At 41.9% G+C, this 15413-nt stretch overlaps 1 protein-coding gene across 2 annotated transcripts in view; it reads left to right on the top strand.

The window, feature by feature from the left end:
* Nucleotides 1–15413, top strand: part of LOC136868467 (sialin) — a 184891-nt gene that overhangs the window by 17257 nt on the left and 152221 nt on the right. Inside the window, exon 1 of one of the 2 annotated variants that reach the window (XM_067144776.2) lies at nt 10464–10567. The exons of the other annotated variant lie outside the window; for it this stretch is intronic. The gene's annotated coding sequence lies outside the window, so the exon portion shown is untranslated. Of the gene's footprint in view, nt 1–10463; nt 10568–15413 lie in introns of those variants that run through there. 2 annotated transcript variants of the gene reach the window in all.

The raw sequence follows: 15413 nt of genomic DNA, 5'->3' as shown, positions 1-15413 counted from the left end.
TGGCGGCGGATGCGCCGATCCTCGCGTGCTGACGTCACTCGGGCTGCGCCTGGACCCCTCGCACGTGCCACATGTCCCTGCGCCAACCATCTTCGCCACAGGCGCTGCACCGTGGACTCATCCCTATGGGTATCGGCTGCGATTTGACGAAGCGACCAACCTGCCCTTCTCAGCCCGATCACCATACCCCTCGTAAAGTCGTCTGTCTGCTGGAAATGCCTCCGTTGACGGCGGCCTGGCATTCTTAGCTATACACGTGTCCTGTGGCACACGACAACACGTTCTACAATGACTGTCGGCTGAGAAATCACGGTACGAAGTGGGCCATTCGCCAACGCCGTGTCCCATTTATCGTTCGCTACGTGCGCAGCACAGCGGCGCATTTCACATCATGAGCATACCTCAGTGACGTCAGTCTACCCTGCAATTGGCATAAAGTTCTGACCACTCCTTCTTGGTGTTGCATTTGCTCTGTCAGTCAGTGTATTATATTATATACAGTGTATTAAGTTTGTATTCATTATCAATCCGCATAATGTGGTTAAGTGTAAGAGAGGGCCAAGAGCCCTAACTTCGTCACAAATAAATAAATAAATAAATAAATAAATAAATAAATAAATAAATAAATAAATAAATAAATAAATAAATAAATAAAAAAATAATCCTTAGCATTCCTTCTATGGGCTTTTCGTGGGATCTAAAACTTTGGCACTGATCTATTTATACTGTTTTTCTCTAAAGTTACTTCATTTGTCTAAACATTTAGGAGTTCTCAGAGTTTCGATTCCTTATCATCGTAGGCATACTTTACTGAACCCATTGCATATACAAAATAGAAATCTGGACCAGAGTTAGAAATGAAATCCAAGATCATCAAGACGATAGTCGGCTACCATTTCAAGAATATTTGACAGGTACTTCCTATTAATTCCACCGTAAGAACTGGGTCGATTTTCTTCAAAGGTTTTTTTCAATTTTAAGGGGAAGTAAGATATCTACATTCTGCAATACTTCGGTGTTTCCTATTGCATAACGAGTGTGTATTTAGAGTGAGTCCACTATTTAACGAGTCAGAACGTAAATCACTGTACACGGACCGATATTATTAGGCTCAGACTGTTTGTCCAAAATTCCATACAGAATATATTTCAAACAGACTTATTTGGCTACTGGAAGTGTGGACGTTAATTATTATTATTATTATTATTATTATTATTATTATTATTATTATTATTGTTGTTGACGTTTATGGCCATTAGAGACCACAATAAGCAACATTTACACATCTTTAGAAGCTTTCTTTGCAGCCCATTATCGTTGCATTCTCTCTCTGGCAACCTGTCTCCTTTCTGCTGTTCTTCACGAAAGCCGTTGCAGTTATTGATCTGGTGTCGGTACTTGGTTCTGTTAGCAATGTCTTAACGGTTTAGCCCAATTTTTTAGACCATCCTTGACCTCCTTGAGCCAATTAGGTCTACTATCGAGTATGATAAAACTGTTCTTAGTCAACCGCTTGTCTTCCATTCTAAATAGGTGGCCATAGAACTTGAGCTGTTGCTTCTTGATGAATTTCATCAGTTGTTTGGTTTTCTGATAAAGTTCCTCTCGTCCTCCCAACCTGTATTGTCCAGCCACGATCTCTGAGCCCATTATCTTTCGAAGGATCTTCTTCTCAAACTTCTCAGCTTCTCTCAGACCAGCCTTTCCAGTATTTCGGAGGCATTCACTTCCATAGAGACATTCGGGTTTAATCACCGTGTTGTAATGTCTGAGTTTAGCTTGCATTGAAATTGCCTTTTACTTGTATAGGTTCTGTGTTCTCCGAAACGCTGCGACATCCTATCTTGCCTACTGTTGTTCGCTTCTCTTTTATTAGACCCCATCTGCACAATCTCACCGACATATTCGTTACTGTTAACTCTTTCAATTTTACCATACCTCATCTTTAGTTGTTGGGGGACGGGGCGAGTTGGCCGTGCGGTTAGGGGCGCGCAGCTGAGAGGTTGTATCCGGGAGGAGTGGGTCGAACCCCACTGTCGGCAGCCCTTAAGATGGTTTTCCGTGGTTTCCCATTTTCACACCAGGCAAATGCTGGGGCTGTACCTTAATTAAGGCCACGGCCGCTTTCCTTCCCACTCCTAGGCCTTTCCTATCCCATCGTTGCCTTAAGACTATATGTGTCGGTGTGACGTAAAGCAAATAGCAAGAAAAAAAGTTGTCGGGGAGCTGTGGGGATATTAGTTAAGCACTTGGTTTTTTTCAAAGGAGATCCTAATTCCAGCCTTTTCAACTTGTTGTTTCAAAAGGTTTATCTGTTCTACAGCTGTATCTTTGTTTCTAGAAAGAATCGCTAAACCATCAGCAAAAGCTAGACAGTTGATCTTGACACCGTTATTTGAACCTCCAATGTATACTTGGTTCAGTAAACCTTTCTTGTTAAGTTATTTTTCCCATTCACGAATAACCTTCTCCAACACGCAATGAAAGAGAGTCGGTGATACTCCTGTTTTTATTATTATTATTATTATTATTATTATTATTATTATTATTATTATTATTATTATTATTATTATTTACAAGCGAATTGGCCACTTAGGATCACGCTACAACATTTCTTTCTCTTCGTGCGGTGTTTTCTCTGTGTCCAATTTTCGTTCAAGCTTTCGCTGGCCTGCTTCCGTTGTTCATCTGTCCAGGTTCTTCCCGTCTTCTTCGTTCTACCTGCAGCTTGGAACACTTTCAAATTTTTCACTGTGGTCCTAAATGTATTCTTTTCTAACAGATGGACCTCCAAGATGTTTAACTCACTAACCTTTCCATATCCTTCTTCGTTTCCTTAATCCATGCTGTAGTGGCCATTTTTTCTCCAGAAGTAATCAAATATCTGTTTGGTAAGTCTGTTTGCGTTCATTCTGTACAGATATCCGAGAAACGCCAGTCTCCTTTCCTTCATGGTCTTCGAGATTCTTTTCACCTTCTGGTAAACTTTTTTGTTGCTCAGAAGTTTCCATCCGCTTTCAGTTTGGACAGTTCCCACAACTTTTCTAAGAATTCTTCTTTTCAAGATCTCTAGCTTCTCCAGCTTGTAATTCATGGACAGGCATTCACTGGCATGCAGGCATTCTGTTTTGACCATAGTGTTGTAATGTTATATTTTGACATTCCAGTATAAGCACTTTTTTATTGTAGATGCTTTTTGTCAAGCCATTCTCTCCATTTCTGAGATCCGAGCTCTACTGCAGCTTTTTATAATACGTTCTCCTGTATGGTCTCTCCAAGATACTTAAACTTTTTGACCCTTTCTATCCATCCTATCTGTGTTTCCAGAAATGTTGGCCAAACTTCTGCTGAGATCCTCAGTCCTGTTTGGCTGGCGGTTCTTTCCAAGAGGTTAACCTGGATGGTTGCGATCTCTGGACTTTCCGATGGTATAGTAAAGTCGTCAGCGAAAGCCAGTTTTCCCTCCTGATTTTCTCCTTAGACAGATCGGGATTATTCCTTGATGTTCAAGTTCTCAGTTCCATATTCTCACTATATTTTCTAGGATGCTGTTGAATAGGAGTGGGTATAGCCCATTGCCTTGCGTCACGCCTGTCTTGATTTCAAACTGTTGCGATAGATGCCCGAAAATAGATCTGCTGCTTTTCCAGTTGAGCTCTTTCAAATGATCGTTTAATCCTTCGAAACATCCTGGATGTTTCTTTCATCTGTTGTCTGAATTGTTCCACGGGTTCCTTTTCTCTGGAGCATTTTAATTTTCTCTATTTCTCGCACCTCTCCCTGAGAACTTCCTCGCATTCTTCATTCCACCATATTTTCTTTTCCTCCTAGCCTGTCCGAGTGTTTTCTTTGCTGTTTCATTGATTCCCGTGCATAGTTCTTGCCAGCGCCTCTTTCTTCTGGTGCGGATTTCGTCCCTGAAGTTCCTAATGATGTCTTCAGTGATGTTAATTTGGTTTGTGTTGTATGTCATCATTTTAGGCGTGTCTCTCTTTTCTCCTACTGGGAGAAAATTTTAACTTTGGACAGATAGTGGTCTGAATCGAATTCACCGTTCCTAATCGCTTTGACGTTCAACACCTCCTTCGAGTTTTTCCTTATTATCAATACGTAATCCAATTGGAATTCCCCTAGTTCAGGATTCAGATATACCCATGTCTTCGATTTTCTCAGGAGTTTCTTGAAGTGTGTTGACATTAGTTTCAACTGAAAAGCCTTGTAGAGTCCAATGAGTCTTTCCCCGTTTTTTTTCGTCCTCCTATGTACTGGATATTCCCCTATGACGTCTCTGTGCTTTCGCTCCAACCAATCTGCGCGTTGAAATCTCCCAGCAGGATTTTTACGTTGTTCTTCCGGGTGATTTCAGTTTCTAGAAGATTCCAGAAGTCATCAACTTTCGGTGGGTTCTTCCTGCTGCCTTCGTCGATCGGGGTGTGCCAGTTAATGAGAGTGTACTTCTTATTCTTCAATTTAGTAGTTAGTAGAAATAATCTTCCAGATTTTGATGTGAAGTCTGTGACATTGTTTACTATCTTCTTGTTTGTGTAGAAGCAGGTTCCGAGCGGAGGCATGTTGGTTGTAGTTCTAATCGTCAGCTTTCCTTTGAATTATTATTATTATTATTATTATTATTATTATTATTATTATTATTATTATTATTATTATTCATGGGTCGAAAAATGTCATAATTTAATTTATACTTTTTATCAACCCCGAGCTCGACAAGCACTTGCCAATTTAAGCTCGAGCCTGGCACAGTCTGTCATAAGGGTGTCTACAGACTCGGTGCTTTCTGGCCACTTTTCATTCTGCACATGGTTATGAGGGTATTTAGGGAATGTAGTAAGGATGTAAAGGAGAGGGTATATACGTCTCTGGTAAGATCGCAACTAAATTATGGTTCCAGTGTATGGGACCCTTAGCAGGATTACTTGATTCAAGAACTGGAAAAAATCCAAAGAAAAGTAGCTCGATTTGTTCTGGGTGATTTCGACAAAAGAGTAGCGTTACAAAAATGTTGCAATGTTTGGGCTGGGAAGACTTGGGAGACGAGCTGCTCGACTAAGTAGTGTGTTCCGAGCTGTCGGTGGATAGATGGAATGGAATGACGTTATTAGACAAATATGTTAGAGTGATGTCTTTAAAAGTAGGAAATATCACTATATGAAGATAAAACTGGAATTCAAGAGGACAAATTGGAACAAATATTCGTTTATAGGAAGGGGAATTAGGGATTGGAATAACTTACTAAGTGAGATGTTCAATAAATTTCCAATTTCTTTACGATCATTTAAGAAAAGGCTAGGCAAACAACAGATAGGGAATCTGCCAGCTGGACGACTGTCCTAAATACAGATCAGTAGTGATTGATTGATTGATTCATACCATCCAAAACACCGACTGTGCAGGTGGTCACTAGCGCCATCAAACGCCTCAAGAACTAAAAGGCATGCGGAGGAAGATGATATCATTGTGGAAGTTCTGAAATCCGGGGGGGGGGGGGGTGCAATCATCGAGATCATACACCGGATCCTGATCGACTGCTGGGAGAACGGTAGGGTACCTGATGACTAGAAAACAGCTCTAATACACCCATTACACAAGAAAGGCAACCGGAGTGATGTTAGCAACTACAGGGGGATATCATTGCTGCCGGTAGCCTACAAATTGCTCTCCAGGATTCTATAAGACAATGCAGAGTGCCAGTGTGACCAGACTATTGGTGAATATCAGCGAGAACGTTCATACGTTGAGGTTTCAACTTGAAACCATTCTTCAACTAAAGCGAGTGAGGAGCACTGACATTGCTGTGGTATTGATCTACTTCGAGAAGGCCAGACACTCTTCTCATTGCTACGAGAAAGAGGTGTGGACTATTACACGCACATCCTTATGAACAGACTCTCACGAACACCGCATCCAGGGGAATTTCAGAGCAGAACTGTCGAGCTTCAAGATCAGGTATGACTTTGTCAAACACCAGGTTGAACAAAATAGGCAAGAAAAAATAAAATGAGAAATCTAGGAATCAAATCGGTCACCAATGGAGCCGGGATTAGACAGATCTAAATCAGGTACTGGTCTTTGCAGATGACATCACGATCCTAACCAACAATTGCGAGGAAACTGCCATTGCTGTCTAAGTCATACACGTGACAGTGGTGAAGATAGGACTAGAGATATCGTATGACAAGATCAATTGCTTGGATAATTTGCACTCCATCCTCGAAAAGATCGGGAGAGTCGATCGTTTCCGCTATCTCGCTGAATGGGTTCAACCCAATGGTAGAGTTGGCACCTCTCTCCTAAAACGTTGTACGAACCTCAGCGCAGCCTACCAACTGTCGTGAAACCGATACAATAAGAAGTGCACTTCGATGAATGCGAAGATCGGTCACTACAGAACTGTAGTTAACCTCATTTCCTACACGCAGCAGAGACTCTCCTAATGAAAAGGAAAGGCACCAAGAACGACCTGGGAAAGAATAAAACACGTATCCTCAGGAAAAATCATGGAAACAGGGTACTCCCAGACGGAACTCTGAACTATAGCTACAGTTGTAAACGGCCAACACCGGTATGCGACGTAGGCGGCTGAAGTTCTACGGGCACCTTTCACGAAAGGATAACAATAGGCTTACCAAGAATATCTTCTTACTGATTACAATATATAAGACTGGAAGGGTTTGGCTCAACTAAATGCAAAACAAGATATGGATTCCACTGGGATTTTATGACCTTTCTGATGTTGTAAATCACCCCAAATTATGTGTTATGTGATATGGTAAATTCTTCGTCTCCCTCGCCCAAATGTATTAAACCCCGAAAACCACTCTCACAGGAAGGATATAAAAAATATTGGGCAGGATGAAGAGATATTAGGAACGAAAGCGAACATCCAAAAGAAGAACAACCGGGCGAGTTGGCCGTGCAGTTAGAGGCCCGCGGCTGTGAGCTTGTATCCGGGAGATAGTGAGTTCGAATCCCACCGTCGGCAGCCCTCAAGATGGTTTTTCGTGGTTTCCCATTTTCACACTAAGCAAATGCTGGGGCTGTACCTTAATTAAGGACGGCCGCTTCCTTCCAACTCCTAGGCCTTTCCTATCTCATCGTCGCCATAAGACCTATCTCTGTCGGTGCGACGTAAAGCCACTAGCAAAAAAAGAAAAAGAAAAGAAGAACCAGTAATAAGTGCTCCTTAGTGGGGTTAGATCAGGAAGAATTTAATTGGAGGTTAAGAATGGAAAAGAATAGGCCGTGGTATACGAGAGGTTTCGTTCCATAATTTTCTTAGAGCTAAACGGAAAACTTCGGAGCACCATTTTAAAATATCCGATTTGAATTTGGACTTACCATTCTACGTAGCCTGTGGATATGGCCTCACTAGCGTATACCGACCTATCCTGATTGGCGCCTGTAAAGACCGGCTTTTTACATAGTTCTGCTTTTTATATGTCCATACGTCCGGCAGAAATTTATTTTTAATTGTCCGGCCTCTTATAAAATTCATGTTTTTGTGTGTTCTATCTGGCTTAGTAGCCTTCGGTTTAGACGACCCAGGGTTCGATTTTAGCTGCGTTTGGTTAATTCCTCTGCCTCAGGGGCTGGGTATTTGTATCCGTTTTAATATTCATCTTTATTTATATGCAACATATCTCTATACCAACCATCACAGAAGCACGCAAAAGTGAATACTTTCCCTACGTATAGGCATAGTGTCAGCAAAGACATCGGCCGTAAAACTGAGCTTGATCCACATGGTGTAAATACCCCAAGTAATTGGGAAAAACAGGAACAAGATGATGACGTTAATTGTGCCTTTTGAAGATAAATAGTTGGAAATATCAACCGTCATCTCGAGTTCTTCGGTTCATGATTCATTTGAGTGTCTCCAGGGGGTTAAAGTTTAAAATATGGAAGACTTAAATTTTAATCAAGTCCTCCCTTGTCTGGAGTATCTGGAAAACGGAAATGTGATGAAAGATGGCTCGAAACTTTTTGATCAGTTTTACCAGTGGCGTGCGGTGAACATGTTCATTACCCCAGCTGCAAAAATGTTTCTAAATATAAACAATCTTAGCCCCACTACACTCTCTAAAGTCAACATTACCATTTTATAAGGCTGCATTTTTCGTGGAAAGGTCTACCTGAGAAATATATTTCAAGAATATTTTCAACCACACGCTCGCGCATACTTCCAAATTGATATTCACGCCAGTGACGACACCATTATCACTTAATCTATAGCAGATTTTGAACAATGTACTTACAGTTTCATCTGGTGACGCTTCGTGATAGTACAGTCATGGTTTTCACAAAAATACACTGGGACTATTTTTTTTACTTAAAAAGCCTAATCTAATCAGCAAAATTTAACTGGTATTTTATCGTCGTTGAAGTTTTATAGTTTGACTCGCACAGTGAGTGTACGTGCATCAACGACAAACGAGGGAACATATTCGTCACGACGTATAACACACGTTATATTAATGAAGAATGCCACAGAACTCGTGAAATCTTCACCTATAATCCAAGAGGAACACTACAAAAATTCACTACATACCACCATCACAAGCAACCATTCGCGCTTAACTCTGTGTTCATGCTGGGCAACCTAAATATTTTTCTGCGGCTATCGGAACACATACTCTACACGTATCGTCAGTGAATTGCTCGAAAAAACTGTATACATGCCGAAACCCAAGACTAAAATATATTCTTTGGCTCTATTTTTATTAGCAAGACGATGTGCAAGTGGCTATACTGTTAAGATGTTGATATTTTCTTCTTGCAGTCTCTAGTGTGTGGCGCTGAAGACTTCGAGTGTCAAGTATTAAAACTAACACCCCTTACCTAAGCTAGCTGGCCTGTCGCCGTAAATGCTGTCGGGGTAGGGGGCACAGCTCCGCCTCGAGGAAGCTTCAAGTGCATGGATCACCCAAGCGACTTTAAATTTCGTTGGGGGTAGCTCTCTATCGCGCCGGCAAGGAAACTCAGCTCGCTGGAGAAGCTGAACTGCGGTAGTGTCGAGACAGCTGTACTTGGGTTGGCTTAGATGTTCGCAGTTTTTTTTAAACATTATAAAAAGCGTTCTAAGGAATAATTAGAAAATGTTAATACAAAGTTCTTTTACCCCAGCAGCGCTGGGGTTCAGTGCACGCCACTGAGTTTTACAATGTTCAAAACTATGCTGGCATTTCTGTTGTAGATCAAAAATTAACTCTTGATAAGCACTGGTATGGGTTTTTCTAAAGAAACAATAACATCGAGTGATTTAGTGAACTTATTACAGTTTTACAGTTCCAAGCAGCAATGCAGTGGCTGAAAAGGCGTTCTCCCTAATTACTACTCAGTGGGCAAAGAAAGAAGTCGCTTGTTGACTCAGTCACTTTTGCTATTTGCTTTACGTCGCACCGACACAGATAGATCTTATGGTAACGATGGGACAGGGAAGGGCTAAGAGTGGGAAGGAAGCGGCCGTGGCCTTAATTAAGGTACATCCACAGCATTTGCCTGGTGTGAAAATGGGAAACCACGGAAAACCATCTTCTGTGCTGCCGACAGTGGGGTTCGAACCTACTATCTCCCGAATACTGGATACTGGCCGCACTTAAGTGACTGCAGCTATCGAGCTCAGTGCCAGTCAGTTACAGGATTCATTGTAGTAAAATAGGATTTTAAACACATGAATTCCTTTTGTAAGAACCTAATGCATATTTTCTCTCAAAACTAAGGAATGTGCACTAGTATTATCCTGTATCTTACACAGATTCAATATCGTCAACGCAATGTTATGGTCAAGTGTTTAAAGCATGATTAAACAGCCTAAATAATTCATCCAGTTATAATAATAATAATAATAATAATAATAATAATAATGATAATAATAATAATAATACAGCATTTTCTGGAAGAATGGACATGTTAACCCTGGTAAAGACTCATGCTGTATGAGTTTGAAGTTTTAACATTTTATATATGGCTATTTTGCAAATACAGTCATAAAAATGTTATCGTCGTAAAGGCCCTCAGTGTGACAGTAAAGGGCCTGGAATTGTTGTTGTTGTTGTTGTTGTTGAGAGCGAGTACATGGGAGTCGCGGGACGAAAACTATGCTCCTCTACCCATCTGTTTCCGCGACATAGCCGATGAGTGGGAAAATCTCCATCACGTGCACTGGCGGCGAGAAACGATCTGTCGTGGAGAAGAAAATGTTTCTCCACGTCAGAAAAGAAACCTCCTCTTCGCTACTCTGTTAAAAAATCAAATAAAAGGATCGGAGGAAAATTTAGAAAGAAGAAATTAGAAGAGGCAGAAAGCTTCCTTCTTAACAAAGGCCTGGAAATCTTGAGTACGCTCTATTTATGATTCTGTAATCAGTAATAGGAACAGCTGATAGGTGTCGTAGGTGGTGACTTATATACCGTTAACTGAAAGTAACTAGTAAAGAAAGTGAGGCAGGCTGACCTTGGGCAGTGGCTGTGCGCTGCCTGGCACACTGACATTCTAGCTCCAGTTTAGTCGCGTGGTGGTTGACTGAGAGTGATGGTGCTTGGCATCGAATAAGGTAAGTAATACTTCTGTTTGTGGTACGGCCCTGCCAAGAAGAGTCGTGGATTGTCTTAAATAGTGACCCGGATGGGAGTGGGAAGCAAATTACTCGAGTGAAAGCTGTTGGGAATGTCGAGTTAGCATAGAGTGGGCATGCTAATCAAGAAAGATGTATTTAGGACTTACACGGAACAAAGAAATTTTATAATACCAGCTGTGGTCGTTGGCTTCGATTTAAGCAGATGTGCTAAATTTATCATCAAGAGGTATATCAAAACGGTTAGAATTCTGCATTATAGAATGGCACAGATCACGTTTTGGTCGAAAATTACGATTGTGTTGGTTTTTTTATTAGGGGGTGAAGGACTCGCAATTTTTTCGCTGTAGTGATGTTGGTTCTTTTATTAGGGGCAGTGAAGGACTCGCAATTTCTTCGCTGTAGTGATGTTGGTTCTTTTATTAGGGGCGGTGAAGGACTCGCAATTTCTTCGCTGTAGTGATGTTGGTTTTTTATTAGGGGCGGTGAAGGACTCGCAATTTTTTCGCTGTAGTGATGTTGGTTCTTTTATTAGGGGCGGTGAAGGACTTGCAATTTTTTCGCTGTAGTGATGTTGGTTCTTTTATCAGGGGCGGTGAAGGACTCACAATTTTTTCGCTGTAGTCGGTCGTCTTCACATAAATTTGCTGACGATAAATATATCGTTCTCGTAGATTTGTGAATGTAACTAACTGATTTTACGTTTTTCAATACATCATTTTTGTTTGTTTACAACTGGCAGGTCTTATGGCGACGATGAGATAGGAAAGGGCTAGGGATGGAAGGAAGGTGTGAAAATGGGAAACCACGGAAAACCATCTTCAGAGCTGCCGACAGTGGTGTTCGAACCACTATCTCCCGAATGTAAGCTCACAGCTGCGCGACCCTAACCGCACGACCACTTGCTTGGTATACAAAATTCCGTGGAGATATTGCTATTGTAAGGTAGACCCTCCTTCTAGGGTGGGCGGCGTCTGCCGTGCATGGGAAACTGCGTGTCCATGTGGAAGACGATATTGTTTTGTGTGGTATATGAGCTGCAAGGATGTTGGAGACAGCACGAACACCTAGTCCTAGAGCTAAACGAAGTAACCGAATCGAATCCGGGCCGCTCTGAACCGAAGGCAACTATGCTGACCATTCAACGAAGATGATGGACTAGAGGGGTCTGTGATTATGTGTGCAAGAATGTCAACATGTGGATCAAGGATATGTGTGGTTGTCACTTCACCAGACATAGTGGATTATCCCAGGAATTTTCTTAGATGAGCGCGACGTCTGGGCAGAGTACGGGGTGAGGGAAAGCGACCAACACCTTGTATTTGCACATATATTTTAAAAATGTTTGTGTGTGTGTGAATGAAAGGGAGATCACCTGTGTTATTGCAGTGCTTGTGAATGTGTCTGTGGTAGTCCCATGCCTGCCTCTTACCTGGAGGCCCCGGGTTCAAGTGTTTTATTTCTGTATTGAGTGCTGGAACGCTGTACACTTAGGCATGTGAACTGAATAATAGTAATTATACTGGATTTACGTCCCACTAGCTACTTTTACGGTTCTCGGAGGCGCCGGCGTGCCGGAATTTAGTCCAGCAGGACTTGTAAATCTACCGACACGAGGCTGACGTATTTGAGCACCTTCAAATACCACCGGACTGAGCCAGGATCGAACCTGCCAAGTTGGAGTCAGAAGGCCAGCGCCTCAACCGTCTGAGCCACTCAGCCCAGCATGTGATCTGAACTGAGGAGCCGTTTAATACGAGAGACAGAGGACCCGGTCACAGAAGCCAAGCAATACAGCTGAAGATGTCGTCACTCTGACTGCGTGACACTAATGTCTGCTGGCCATCTAGCTCCGCAGTCGTCGTCTTGTCGAGATAAGGTCTTTAGCAGCCTATTTAAGCCGTGGGTTTGTTTGTGAATGTCTCTGTAAGTTTATTTAATGCTACGTACGGTTGCGAAAATTATCCTTCCCATTTACCGATTATTTCTGCTATTAGCCTGGCGTACCCAGACATGTGTAAATTGAGGATGATGGTAGTGGAGAAACGAACCCATTAACTTTGGGTTCCTAATCTGGAAATGTTGCATGTCTTGGCACTACAACGATACTAATCAGAAAAAAAAAATGAAGGGGATCCGATCCTTCAATTATGGACAAAAGAAGGACAAGGCTACGAGGGCCCTGAAAAGAGAAGACTCCCTAGGCCTCGCAGACATAGGACCGAAAATGCTGGCCATGGGAAATCGGGTAGGAGCGACAACGAGCTTCACACAAGTAAGAGGAAGCAATATCGGACTCACTTAGGGGGCAAATTCACACATACTCAAGCTGACAGCCCCTGAGGGTTATTCGTCGACTCTTAGACTGACAAGAAATATCGTGGCCTCAGCAGTTGCCAAATGTGAAGATGGTAAACCATGGACAAATCATCTTCAGGGCTGGGATCGAACACACGATCTCCGAATGTAAGTTCGCTGCACGACCCGTTCTCACAGCCAGTTCGCTGAGTGATGGGTATAGAGCTAACTAGTCTTACCACCGTTAATGCCGAGATTATGAATAGTGGGAGCCTGTACTTTCTGCAGGAATCTTCTGGCACGTGGTACATAAGCCCATTAAAGGCCTTGGCCTGCCATGATGAATACTGCCCAGGGAGATCGCCCCTATGCACTGGAGCACTAGGCCTACATGATCATTGAGGGATATGGCTTTGCTTTGTGCTCTGTCCGGATCATTTAAGCTACTAGATCGTGGCTTTTGGAAATCTGATGATAGAGAAGTCAAGGGTACTTACTGAACAGATGCCACTGAAATAATAATAATAATAATAATAATAATAATAATAATAATAATAATAATAATAATAATAATAATAATAAAACGAAAGTCCACAGCCTGTTTCCAGTTTCAACCGGGTCTGGAATGCAATGAATGAAGCGAGGATAGGAACTGTGCCGGTTGTCAAAGCCTGTCGCACTACTCTGGGACAATGATTAATGATTGACAGATCAATGAAATGATATTGTTTCTGGAATGAAAGACGACAGGGAAAAACTTTTCCCTTCCGTGTTCCCTCATCATTTGGACCGGGTCCATTTCTGATGAGACAGAGTTTAAAAAGCACTTTGTCTTCTGGTATGGGCTAAAACAAATTGTTACTCTCATTGACCTGTCTCAAGCTCATCCTTGGCTTTGACAATGTGAAAATGACCGAGCTATGAGCGATGCTACTGCCTGTTCTTGTGATGAATGGTGTGAATTTGTCGCTCATGGCGTCGATTATTGTGCACATTTCAGTGAGCTTGGGAGAATATGTACTACCAACTTCTGGCTCAGTGAGAAAGCAACGGGAAACTACGTAGTTTATTTAGTACGCCTCTGTAGTGAAGCCTAGGTTGTCTGTGACAGCCGATGGTGAATCTGTTGATGATCAAATCAGCCGTCGGGCGGAGTACTAAACATACGTTAAGCAGGAACAGTTCAAATTAACTTTACTACCGTAAATATTTAATTTTTAGTGCAAACGTATAACTATACTAATATGAAAAAAAAAAAAAACTTTGACAAGCAGTGTACTTATTTCAGTCAGTATGGGCTGTCATAAAATTCTTAAATTAATTGCGTATGGGGTGCATGGAAGGATCCGAGAATGGCTGAAAGCTTATCTATTCGATAGAACTTGTCTTGTAAAATCTGAAGAATTTCTATCTTCTCCGTACCACCCCTACATCGGGTATTCTACAAGGTTCAATTCTAGGCTCCCTTTTGTTCATTTTGGTGATTAATGATCTGCCTTCTATCTTTCATTCGAGCAAGTGTCTCTCATGCGCAGATGATTTTAAAATTTTTGAGGTAATATAGTCTGAAAACGACTGCAAACTTTTGGAATCAGATGCCCTTCGTATGAATGGGTGGTATAAGAAGTGGAGGTTGCAGGTCAATGTTTCGAAGTGCAATGCAATCAACTTTACTCGTAAGAAATCCCTTGTCGAGTATAATTATGCTTTCAATGGCGTATATTTAAACCGTGTAGATATGGTCAATGATTTAGCTATCTTATTAAGCAATGCAAATGGTCTTTCCTTCCAGGACCGAGTTCGATAGCTGCAGTCGCTTAAGTGCGGCCAGTATCCAGTATTCGGGAGATAGTAGGTTCGAATCCCACTGTCGGCAGCCCTGAAAATGGTTTTCCGTGGTTTCCCATTTTCACACCAGGCAAATGCTGGGGCTGCACCTTAATTAAGGCCACGGTCACTTCCTTCCTACTCCTAGCCCTTTCCTGCCCCATCGGCGCCATAAGACCTATCTGTGTCGGTGCGACGTAAAGCAACTAGTAAAAAAAAAAAAAAAAATTCCTTCCAGGGCCATACAGATATTATAACAAGGAAATCTCTTGGGTTTTGGGGTTTTCTTACGAGAAATAGTAGGGATTTTGTTTCTGTTCGGACCCTGAAAACTCTATATATTTCTTATATTAGGTCAGGGTTGGAGATCTGGATACCACCCCAACAATATTTAATTGAACCACTAGAGAGAGTGCAGGTAAAATTTATGAAGTGGGTGAGTTACAAGGGTCTTCGGAGTTAAGATGACGTCTTAATTATATGTTGAGTTTTGCCAACAGCAGCAGATGGAGAATTTACTGCTGCGTCGCAAATGTGCTAACGCAGTGTTCACAATAAAATGCATAACAAATATAATATATTGTCCGAAGCTCCTGCAGCTAATACCACTTCATGTTCCGGTACGAAACACAAGACACAGAGCCACATTTCATGATATTAAGTGCAGAACTGAACACCACAGGAAAAATGAAAATCCACA

Source organism: Anabrus simplex, chromosome 1 (assembly GCF_040414725.1).
Source record: "Anabrus simplex isolate iqAnaSimp1 chromosome 1, ASM4041472v1, whole genome shotgun sequence".
In the NCBI taxonomy this organism is placed as follows: Eukaryota; Metazoa; Arthropoda; class Insecta; order Orthoptera; family Tettigoniidae; genus Anabrus; species Anabrus simplex.
Note: the sequence above shows the minus strand (reverse complement) of the source record. Positions and strands in the feature narration are given on the sequence as shown.